Source organism: Sceloporus undulatus, chromosome 2, assembly GCF_019175285.1.
Source record: "Sceloporus undulatus isolate JIND9_A2432 ecotype Alabama chromosome 2, SceUnd_v1.1, whole genome shotgun sequence".
In the NCBI taxonomy this organism is placed as follows: domain Eukaryota; kingdom Metazoa; phylum Chordata; class Lepidosauria; order Squamata; family Phrynosomatidae; genus Sceloporus; species Sceloporus undulatus.
This window is the reverse complement of record NC_056523.1, coordinates 228,657,423-228,668,835: the sequence shown is the minus strand read 5'-3', so window position 1 is coordinate 228,668,835 and position 11,413 is coordinate 228,657,423. Positions and strand designations below refer to the sequence as shown.

Here is an 11,413-nt window from a genome sequence, read left to right as displayed (position 1 = left end):
TACAGGAACTTTCCTCTCCCCAGGAATCCTAAACAGAGAATGTGAGCGGATAGCACTTTGAAAATGACACAGCGGTGAGTATAATTTCTCTTAGAGGAACTTTTTTTGATCCGTGTCTTTGTTTAAAAAACAACAACACAGAATGTCTGGACTCTGTGAGGTTAAAATCAGCTGCACTGATGGATGTGGAGTAGTAAATCGTTGGGATCTTTTCACGCTACATGAAGATGATGGTGATATTTATTAGTAGTATATTAGTATTGTTTCTTACCCTCTTGGATCAAGGCAGGGAGTAACAACAATGAACAGACAAACAACATCACTTAAAACACACCCATTAAAACACACATTGATTTAAAAGGACAAATAAAATGTACACATATTAAAACAATCCACATTTAAAATTCATCATTTAAAATCCACAATTTAATGCTCTTTTAAACCGGGACAGTGTCTCTCTCTGGCTTTGCTTCGCAAACGAAGATTCAGGAAGGACTCATCCCGCGCTTTGTTGGTGACTAAAAAGGCCAATCCGGGACAAACAGGTCCGGTTGCAGAAAGCACAACGGAAAGTCTCTTTGGGTGATGTTTCTGGGTTGTGGTTCTTTCTGCATTGTCGTTTCTCTTCGAGACTCGTTTGCCGTGAGCTTTCGAAAAAGGCTGCAGCATCGTGTATTCAGCTGTCAAATCTCTTCCAGCAGGTCATTCCACAGACCCAGGGTGGCTGAAGAAAATGTCCTCTGGCTGACATTTGCCAGCCTAGTCCTGACTGAATGGAGTAAATGTCCTCCAGAGGACCCGAGTGTACAGGGGGGATTATATAGGAGGAGGCGATCCTGTAGGTAATAGCACTTTGATTCCACTTACTGAATTCAGAGATTTGCAGTTTCATGAGGTACTTAGAATTCTTTTAGACAGAACCCACTTTTTGTGGGTTCTTTTTCTACCGGCAGGAAGCCTCGCCATTTGGCGGCTAAGGCTTCCCTCTGGCGGAAAAACAGGCGCCAGCAGGCCACCCTTTTTGAGAGGCTTGTACCGCACCTTAGCTGCAGCATTGTTCCCAAAGGAAATTCATATTCCAGATTCTGGGACTCTGAATTCAATGTGGACCCAGTTTTTATAGCGTTTTGAACATAGAAAACTAGAAATCACATTTCATTGGTTACACTGAATTAAACATTTACACCCCTGTACATTCATTGGATAGTCACATATTACACCTATGTCACTACCCCTCATGGGGTATCCATCAGTCAAACTTATCTATATATTTTGTTTCAAAGTCCCCAAACTGTCTATGCAGTATTTCCTTTTATTTGGGTTAGCAACTTAAAATATGGAGCCATTTCCAAATTGTTTACATTCCAAAGCAGAGAATTTGACATGACCTGAATAACAAACTTTGTTCTCATTTTAGCGCTATAACTTTTAACTTCTGAGCATAAGTAAAATTCTGAATTTTAACCACTCTACACACTCTAAATTTATTGAAGTCAGCTCTCCTAAAATCTAGAATATGTGTCTGACTGCCTGGTTTCTCCTTTCCATTGTATAACAAACTCCAGGAGAACATGGTCACTTCCAGCTAAGGATCCCACCACTTGCACCCCATTAACCAAGGCCCCATTCATACTGGGATAAAAGACATGGAGGGAACAGGCCCCATTCATACTGGGGTAAAAGACATGGAGGGAACTGGGATGATCCGGATGCCCCTCCCCCGAATCGCTCCGTTAGCAAGTGCCCACTACAAATTGAAATCGAATGCATTTTGACAGAAATCGAATGCATTCTGTAGATTGGCCGCTGCCAATCAAGCTATCGTCATGGTGACGTTTGCAGGGCATCGGGGGAAGTGTCCTCCCTTTTTAAAGAGCCAGGCACAGGGGTTTCAGCGGCTGAAGCAGGGAGAGAGATGCCTCTCTCTCTCTCTCTCTCTCTTTTTTAATAAACCTGTGGGCTTTTGGGTCAGATCTGCCCCTGTCCCAGGCAAAGGATGGGATTGCCATGCCTTTTTTTTAATGCTTTTAAAAGCAACATTAGCTTTCCCTTTGCTTCCCTTGCTGTATCTGCTCAAGAAGACAAATCATTCGCATATTTGCTCAAAAAAAATTGGTAAAAATGTAACATTGATTGTTTGCAACATTTGTAGCTTCTCCCTCTGCAAGTGCAAGCCTGGCTCCATCTGCCTCTGGAATAGAAACCATGCGCATGTGCGCATGTGTGCTAAAAAAAAAATGGTTATAAATTAAACATACATTCTGCCATATAAACCATGCGCAGGTGCGCTCAAAAAAATGGTTAAAAATTAAACATACATTCTGGAATAGAAATTGTTTGCATTTGAAAAGGGGGGGGTTTGCCTGACATGAGCTCCGTTCATCCTCCTGCAAGGGAAGGAATGCCTAGCGACAGAGGGCTTTGGGCAGGGGATGCAGGGAAAAGAGGCTCCTAAAGAATGCCTTCCCTTGCTCCCTTCTGCCCAGGGCTCTTTCCTCCTCCCCCTCCCCTCCGATGAGGGGAGGAAATGCCTTGCCCTTTGCCCACCCTCTGACCTAAATCCCTCCCTCAATTTGCCTCGATCGTGATCGAGGCCAAGTTCTCATTCCCAGGACCCGGAGTTTTTAAAAAGAAACGGCATTTGCGCCGATTTCAAAAGACCCGCGCTAGGGGCCATTTACCACGGAACGGGTGTGCAAGCCCCGGATTCGCTTGTGTGAGATTCGGGGTGAGTAGGAACTTCACGTGATTGAATCGGTTTCAAAACCGATTTTTTTTGTAATGTGAATGAGCCCCAAGTCATCCTTGTTGGTTAGAATCAGATCTAAAATAGCTGATCCCCTTGTTGCCTCTTCCACCTTTTGGACAATGAAATTGTCTTCCAGGCAAGTGAGGAATTTACTAGACCTTGAGGATTTGGCTGAGTTTGACTTCCAGGAAACATCAGGATAGTTGAAGTCACCCATCACAACTACATCTCTCTTTTCTGACTGTGTGGTCATCTGTTCTAGAAAGGTATCATCCAATTCCTCCATCTGACTTGGGGGTCTGTAGTAGACTCCCACCATAACATCCCTGTTGTTTCCCTTCCCTTTAATTTTTATCCAGACGCTCTCCACCTGGCTTCCAGTATTGATGTCCTGGATCTCTTCACTGGTGTAAAGGTGTCTGGCATATTCCTCCTCCTTTCCTGTTTGGCCTGTGTCTCTTAAAAAGGTTATACCCATCTATTCCTACATTCCAATTATGAGTCTCATCCAACCAGGTTTCAGTGATGTCTATTATATTGGCTTTGTTGTACTAGGAGTTCAAGTTCATCTTGCTTCTTCCCCATACTCTGTGCATTAATGTAGAGACATCTAAGACCATGCCCTCCCCTCCTCCACTTGCTGCCTGTGCAAGGTTTTTTTTTTGCCTCCCACTGTTGGGTCCTTGCACTATTTGCCTTGTTCCCTCTATGACAGTTTGGCTATTTTTGCCAGCCCTATTGCCTTCCAGAATACTGTCTCCCTCCCCCACATAATAGCAATAGCAAGTACATTTCTATACCACTTATCAGTGCACTTAAGCACTCCCTAAGCGGTTTACAAAGTGTAAGCTAATTGCCCCCAACAATCTGGGTACTCATTTTAGTGACCTCGGAAGGATGCAAGCCTGAGTCGAGCTTGAGCCCTTTTGCTGGTATTGAACTCACAACCTTATGGTTTGTGAGTGAGTGGCTGCAGTACAGGCACTTAACCACTGCACCACCAGGGCTTTAAACTCAGTTTAAAGCCCTCCTGATCAAATTCTTGAGACTGCTGGCAAAACATTTCTGTCAACTGGCATGAGATACAACTCATCGAGAAGTCCCCCCTCATGGAACCGCAGCCCATGATCAAAGAATCCAAATTGTTCTCAGCAGCACCATCTGCAGAGCCAGTTGTTTACATCTGCCATTTTCCTCTCCCTTCTTGGACCATGACCTTCAACTGGCAAAAGAGAAGAGATGACAACTTGTGCATCCAATTCTTCCAGCTTCCTACCCAGTGCCTCGTAATCCCTTCTGATGTTCTGAAGGCTATGTCTTGCAGTATTACTGGTTCCTACTGGTATTGGTCAGTAGGCTTGACCAGTCTTGTCAGCCTGTCTGTCACATCATGGACCTTTGCCCACCTCTCGAGACATCTTCTCAGGCCCACAAATCACTGGTTCTGCACCCCTCAGCAATTATGTGATGCTACTTCCATTCTTCATTCTCTGAGTCCAAAGAAGGGCACATGTATAATTTGATCAGTGAGATTTTGATTTCCCATCTATAAATAGTATATTGTGTGGTTCTAATCTCATGCATGAGAGATGATGGAGAATTAAAGAAAAACATGCATGCACACTGGGTGGAGGCTTGGTGGACATGCGTCCACATGTTCATCAAAGACCAATGACAATCCCCGAATTAGCAGGTAATGCAGGAAAAAACTGTTTCTGTAATGTTATTGAAAACATTGCAATGCAAAACCACCCTCATGCGATAATCTTAAACATTTGTGAGAAAGCAGAGATACAAACATTTTTGGAAACTGCCTGATTTTGTATTTATCTTTCAATTTTGGGAAATCATAGATGGGAACTGAAGTGATGTTTTACATTTCACAGCTTCGGAGAAGTATCACGTTTAGAAGGATTGCTGCATTCCCATAGCACGGAGCCTCCAAAGAATATCTTGCCCCTCTAAATACCTTAAAGGCACCAGATCCCATCTGATCTTGGAAGCTAAGCAAGGCTGTGCCTGGTTATTACTTGGATAGCAAACTGCCAGTGATTACCAGGTGCTGCAGGCTGTTTCAGAAGAAGGATCTGGCAAAACTACCACTGAGTACTCCTTGCCTAAGAAAACCATGTGAAATTCAGGGGCTTGCCATAAGTTGGCAGGTGACTTGAAGGTTCATACCAGCGCATACCTCCTCTTATCTCACAATGGCCTTCCTTGCTTTGTCCTATGTGTCTGTGCTGCCCTCAGACACCTAGGAATGTTTCCTTTTTTCACGGGTACGCATTTCTTTCTTGATCCAGAGAGCTAAAAGATTTCTTGTTTAGGTGGGTGGCATTGACATTTTACAATGCCCTTTATGTTGCAAGGGAATCCATCTCTTTGCATTTATGGCATTATTCCAATGTTTATGTGCACTCTTCTGTGCTTAATTTTTTTTGCCCTTACATGCCTGTTATGGGACATGCAATTATTTTTTCGAGCCAAGTGAGATTTTCACATCAGTCCTGGAATTTTAGACTATGAGTCATTCTCTATATGTCACTCCTATTACTTCAACTGTCTATGAGGAATTGGATAAGGAAGGGTTCAAGACTGGAATGCAGTGGAGTGTACTAGGTCGTGGTGGTGGTTTTGAGACAAGGGGCCTTATTCTTTGCTGTTCACTTCTCTCACTCCTGGGACAGATTTGCTGGCTAGATCCAATAGTTAGTTCCAACTAGAGTAGACCTATTCAATTGGTGGAAGCTTGGTAAATCAACATTTATGTAAGTTCAATTGATTCAGTAGTTCTGCTCCCTTTATAACTATAGGCCGTAGAATTTATGGAAGCCAGCATTGTACCAGATCAGCTGCCCTTTGTCCACATCTCACAATGCAGTTTTATCCTGGTTTATTCCGGGTCTATCATTGGTTATTCACACTGCTGACAATACACATCTTTTAGGAGAACTGGGGGGGGGGGGGGACTGCGACTGATTGTCTTGTGTTTTGTGGGCTTTTTGGCTGCCTCTCCCAACTTAATAGGATGCATTCGAAATTCATGTAAACAATACAGGTTCAACCTATGTTCTACTGGGATTACTTACAGTGTCTGAATAACCCCTGAGACTGCAACTTCCTCAGTTGGCTGTACTAAGAGGTAAAGTCCCAAACATCTAGAAGGCCAAAGATACACCATCTCTGCCATTATTGAATGCCTTGGTACTTGTACCAAGACTTGGTACAGTCTTGGTACAAGACTGAACTGCATGAATGTGAGGTGGAATGTGATCCACATCTCAATTTTTCTGTTAATTCAAGGAAGCCATCAAGTGAATGTTTATCAACCTTGGGCAATTGATGGGGTCTCCAGCAACCCAGCAGAAATGACCCTGATATCTTTTCTCCACCCCCATATAAAAACTAACAATACTGTCACTAGCTCCTTGAAGGCCTTCAGTATTGCTTTGGGCAAATTCTATTCACTGTCTGAATAACTCCTAGAACCATCCTCCCCTGGCCCCATCTGCTCTGGAAAGTTTTAACTGCCACAAATGCCCTGATCAAATTTTGCTAGACAATTCATTTTCTGTCCAGCATGTGGTTTCCTAGAACTGGAGGGATGACGAGAGAGCAGAGCTGAAATTCTTTCATACCAGAATAGCTAAGAGCCAAATCCTGCGCCCAGGAAAATATGGACTGAAATTCTGCCAGAAAGAGAGAGGGGGGAGTATAATGAAGTCCAGAGTTTTGGAAACATTACAGGCCCCAGGAAGCCAGGTAAGAAGAGTCCTTCCAGGGAGAAGCCTTTTGCTCTGGATGTCACTTCATGGAATCTGTGGAAAGGTTGCTTTCTTTGTGCTGTATGCCTAAACACTATTTGGACCTAGTTGATGGACTGTGTGTGTGTGTGTAACTGTATGTGAATCATTTTGGCACTTTTGCTTTAGCTGGGCAGAGCAGCAAGAACCAAAAAGTACAGCAGCTTCCTTTCCCCCCTTTCCTCTGTTGCTCTGCAAGATACAACACAGTGTGTTGTTGCTGTTGTGTGCCTTCAAGTCGTTTCCCATTTTATGGTGACCCTAAGGCCATATACTTGAAAAGGAGTACAGTCTAAGACTACCGTCAATCATATTCCAGGTGTAGCAGGGCAACAGCTGTGCTCTTCTTGCTCCATCCACACCACCTCTAGATTCTCTGTCATCATCTGTAGCATGTAAAAGAAAGTGATCCATGTTTGGAAATAATCACACACAATCAGAAGTTACTGATTTTTCAGCAACTACACAGAGAGTTGTTATTCCAGTATTCTGAATGACATCTTAATTGTTTAAATATGACAATGAATATGCTGTAATGTATGTATGGATGATGCTGTATTGAAGAGTTCTGAGTTGTCAGCGTTGCTATAAAGTTTAAAAGTTAATACGTGTTGTGTGTGTGTGTGTGTGTGTGTGTGTGTGTGCATTGTGTGCCTTCAAGTTGTTTCCAACTTATGGTAACGCTAAGGCGACTCTATCATGGGGTTTCCTTGGCAAGATTTATTCAGAGGAGATTTGCCTTTGCCTTCTCCTGAGGCTAAGAGACTTTGATTTGCCCAATGGATTTAATGGCCAAGCTTGGAATCAAACCCTGGTCTCTAGAGTCATAGTCCAACACTCAAAGCACTATGCCACATTGGCTCTCAAGGAATCGTAAGACTAACAGATTTTTCCTTTCAGTATGTTTGTCTTTCTTTTTTTGGCTGCTGGAATTGCTTTTTAATTTCCCACCACTAATCTTCAAATAGATTGATTTCATCAATCACTTTAGGAGCGGCACCCTGGTGTCTTGCATGAGGCCATTGTCTTGTCGAGCCCTTAATCCTTTCTAGGTTGCACAGCAGCCCTGGTCTTGAGACATTATAACATTGTGCAGTAACTGGTATGGATGTCTTCATGTAAGGCTATAATGCTCACCTGAAGTTGCAATGTAGTCAGTTTAGGATGTGACAAAATGCAAGTTCTGTTCCAGAAGGTGTGCTTCATGCATGTATGTATATAAAGCAAAATGTTCTGTGGCACTTTAAAGAAGAGAACTGTGTCCATCAGAGGCTTCGTACATCTAACACCAGTTGAAGGGACCTGTTTCCTTGGCCTGTTCTCAGCTGAAGATGATACGATAACTGTGTTTAAACATTAGAAGAGATGTCATATTGAAAAGGGAACAGGATTGTTTTTCACTGCTCCAGAGACTAGAACAAGAAGCAATGGATTCAAACTACAGGAAAAGAGATTCCACCTAAATCTCAGGAGGAATTTCCTGACGGTCAGAGCTGTTTGAAAGTGGAAGACGCTCCCTTGGGGTGTGGTGGAGTATCCTTCTTTGGAGGTCTTTAAACAGAGGCTGGATGGCCATCTGTTGGGGGTGCTTTGATAGGTGTTCCTGCATGGCAGAATGGGGTTGGATTGGAATGGCCCTTGAGGTCTTTTCCAGCCCTATGATTCTATGAAGACTCTGTACCTCCAGCATTCAAGATGCCCTGGCCTTGAGTAGGAAGCTGCATGCTCACAGTAACATTACACAATCAAATGTGGAAAGGTCCAGAGAAAAAGGCTTTTGGTGCTCTCCAGTTCTGATCTTTAAAAAAAATGAGAGTAGAGTTGAATTGCTATTAACAAGGATGTTAATGAGTTCAGATCATCTATACTTTCATGCCCAGTGGAAAGTATAGTTTTATGTGGGTTTTTTTTTGGGCTATGAGGCCAAGTTCTAGAAGAGCTTATTCCTGATGTTTCGCCAGCAGCTGTGGCTGGCATCTTCAGAGAATGCTGACATGGAAAAGTGGGGTATGTATACTACTGTTGGTTAAGAGGAGGTGTGTTGAATGGCAAGGCCTCAGGGTGTCTAATGGTCCTGTCATTCAGCAACAGAACAATTACCAGATTAACATGTAAATTGCTTCCTCTTGACCAACAGTATATATATCACACTCTCTTCCATGCCAACATCCTCTGAAGATGCCAGTCACAGCTGCTGGTGAAACGTCAGGAATAAACTCTTCTAGAACACGGCCTCATCACCTGAAAAACCCACAAAAAACTATGGATGCTGGCCGTGAAGGCCTTCGACTTCAAAATGGAAACTGTAGTCAGGAAATCAGAAGTAGGAAAAAAAATTGGAAAGGCAGCCATGAAGGAAGTACAGAGGGCCCTTAGTATCTGCTGGGGTTTTGTTCAAGGACCTTGTGTGGATACCAAAATTCATGGATGTTCTAGTCTTTTTTGCTACAGTGGCATAATAAAATGGTGTCCCTTATATAAAATGACAAAATCAGGGTTTGCTGTTGGAATTTATGTTATTTTGCAATATTTTCAAACCATGGATGCTTGAATCTGTGCTTAAAAACATATGTGGATATGGAGGGCTGATTGTAGATAAGAGCTTCAAGTATAAAGACATATAGGCGTGTTACAGACGTGCCGAAGGGGTGTAGTAGGGTTAGAAAGGGGCGTGTTAGGGTTGAGAAGGGGGCGTCCCTTCCAGACACCCCTCAACCCTAATACGGATTGAGTCTGTACAAAATGGCAGCACCCGTCCACACGGGGGCCACCATTTTGACATCGCGGATGCATAGTGTCCGGACGTTGCACGGCTGAAGTGATGCTGCGAGTGCGCAACTAGCACCTCTCGGCACCACTTCTAGGGCCCAGAAAGAAGCGCCATTTCGGCTCTTCTTTCTTGCTGCGCCCGGGAGCCGCACGGTTTGGCCGCTGTGGTTCCCAGACATAGCAACCGGCGGCAGCAGCAGAGTGCCCTTCTTGGGAGCTCTGTAACGCACCATAATTAAATAGCACACTCCTGGTGGCGCACATGAACCCTGGTGGCGCAGTGGTTAAATGCCTGTACTGCAACCACCCACTCACAAACCACAAGATTGCGAGTTCAATACCAGCCAGAACTCAAGCTCGACTCAGGCTTGCATCCTTCTGAGGTTGCTAAAATGAGTACCCAGCTTGTTGGGGGCAATTAGCTTACACTTTGTAAACTGCTTAGGATGTGCTTAAATGCACTGATAAGCGATATAGAAATGTACTTGCTATTGCTATAAAGTCACAATCACCCATACTATTGTTTTTTTCCCATTTCTATATATGATTATGAAAGATGGGCAGTGAAGAAATCTGACAGTAAGAAGATCACCTCATTTCAAATGTGGTTCTAAAAAAGATTTCTATGGATACTGTTGACTGCTAAAAAGCAAATCAACCCTCATCTCTCCCTCAACTGAGGCTATCTGGCTTTGAACATATCCTGAGAAGACATGGCTCATTAGAAAAGGTGATAATGCTCAACAAAGTGGAAAGCAGCAGGAAAAGAGGAAGACTGCATTGCAGGTGGAGTGACTCAAAGAAGCCAAAGCCCTAAATATACAACATTTTAATAGGGATGATAATAACAGGGATCACTTGGAGGTCTCTCATTCATAGGGTCACTATAAGTCAAAGTCAACTTGATGGAGTTAAGAACAATAGGATGATGGTGGTGGTGACAACACAGTGCCAAAACACACTACAGAAATCATCCAGTTGAGGTTGCTTTAACGGCCCAGGCTCAATGCTAGGGAATTCTGGGAACTGCAGTTTTGTGAGATATTGAGCCTTCTCTGACAGAGATCTACAAGTCCTAGGATTCCTTAGCACTAAGACAGGACAGTTAAAGCAGTCTCAAACTGGATTAGTTTTGCAGTGTGCTTTGAAGCACAGATTGCAAAGAGAAAAACATCCTCATTTATGATGGAGAGGACTACTAGCAGGCAAGTGAGTAAGAAGTAATGTTTGCAATGCAAATAAATACTTGATGTTAGTCAGTTTGCTGTTTTAAATAGTGCTGTTCACTTCCATCCCTTAAGACAAAACATGCAAGGAAGAGAACACTTTTTTAAAAAAGAAGAAGTGTATAATGGTCTCAAGATTACTTCCCACTGAGTAATCACAGCTCTTGCTTCTGTTCCAGGAACTCCATCCTGCTGTCCTATGAACTGTTTTATTTGGCATGTCACTCAGTCTTGGAAAGGTCTTATTGCTTTGCCCTCTCCCAGCAATCACACTTGGAAAGTTATTAAAGTAAAAATAGCATGAAAGGAACAGACTGGTCTCCAAGTCCATCACGGAACGGTCTGGAGAAGGGGAAGGAAGTGCACAGTCTTCAGCAATTCAAAGTCTGGCAGATTTGGAGAGGAAGGGTACATTAGTCAGAGAGGTGGCATTATCTGGAGATGTTATGCTTTCTCTTCAAAATGGCCCAGAGGAGTTGGGGTTTAACATACAGCTGCTTTTTAGAAATTGTGGCGGGTTACAGACCATCATTAAAGTACGCCCGGAGCACGTACTAGGATTAGGAAGGGGTGGTGCTTCCGCACCCCCTAACCCTAATATGCGCTCCGCGCGCACAAAACGGTGGCGGCCGTTCCACATGGCCGCCGCCATGATGGCATGACGAACGCGCCGCCTCCAAACGAGGCAGCGCGGATGTGATGCCATCGCTCCGTGCGAGGGCGCTTAATGCGCCCTTTGCGCGGAGCAAGAAGGAGCTCCGTTTCAGAGCTCTTTCCTGGTTTGCGTTGCTGGGCGCAGCTTTCAGACGGTTGCGCCCAGCGAAGCAAGGGAGAAAGGGGCCAAGTGGCCCCTTTCTCCTCCTCCC

At 43.9% G+C, this 11,413-nt stretch overlaps 1 long non-coding RNA gene across 1 annotated transcript in view; it reads left to right on the top strand.

The window, feature by feature from the left end:
* The window catches only part of LOC121920887, a 20,899-nt gene continuing 9,486 nt past the window's right edge, over positions 1–11,413 (top strand). Inside the window, exon 1 of the long non-coding RNA XR_006101786.1 lies at positions 1–74. This is a non-coding gene — a long non-coding RNA (uncharacterized LOC121920887). The remainder of the gene's footprint in view (positions 75–11,413) is intronic.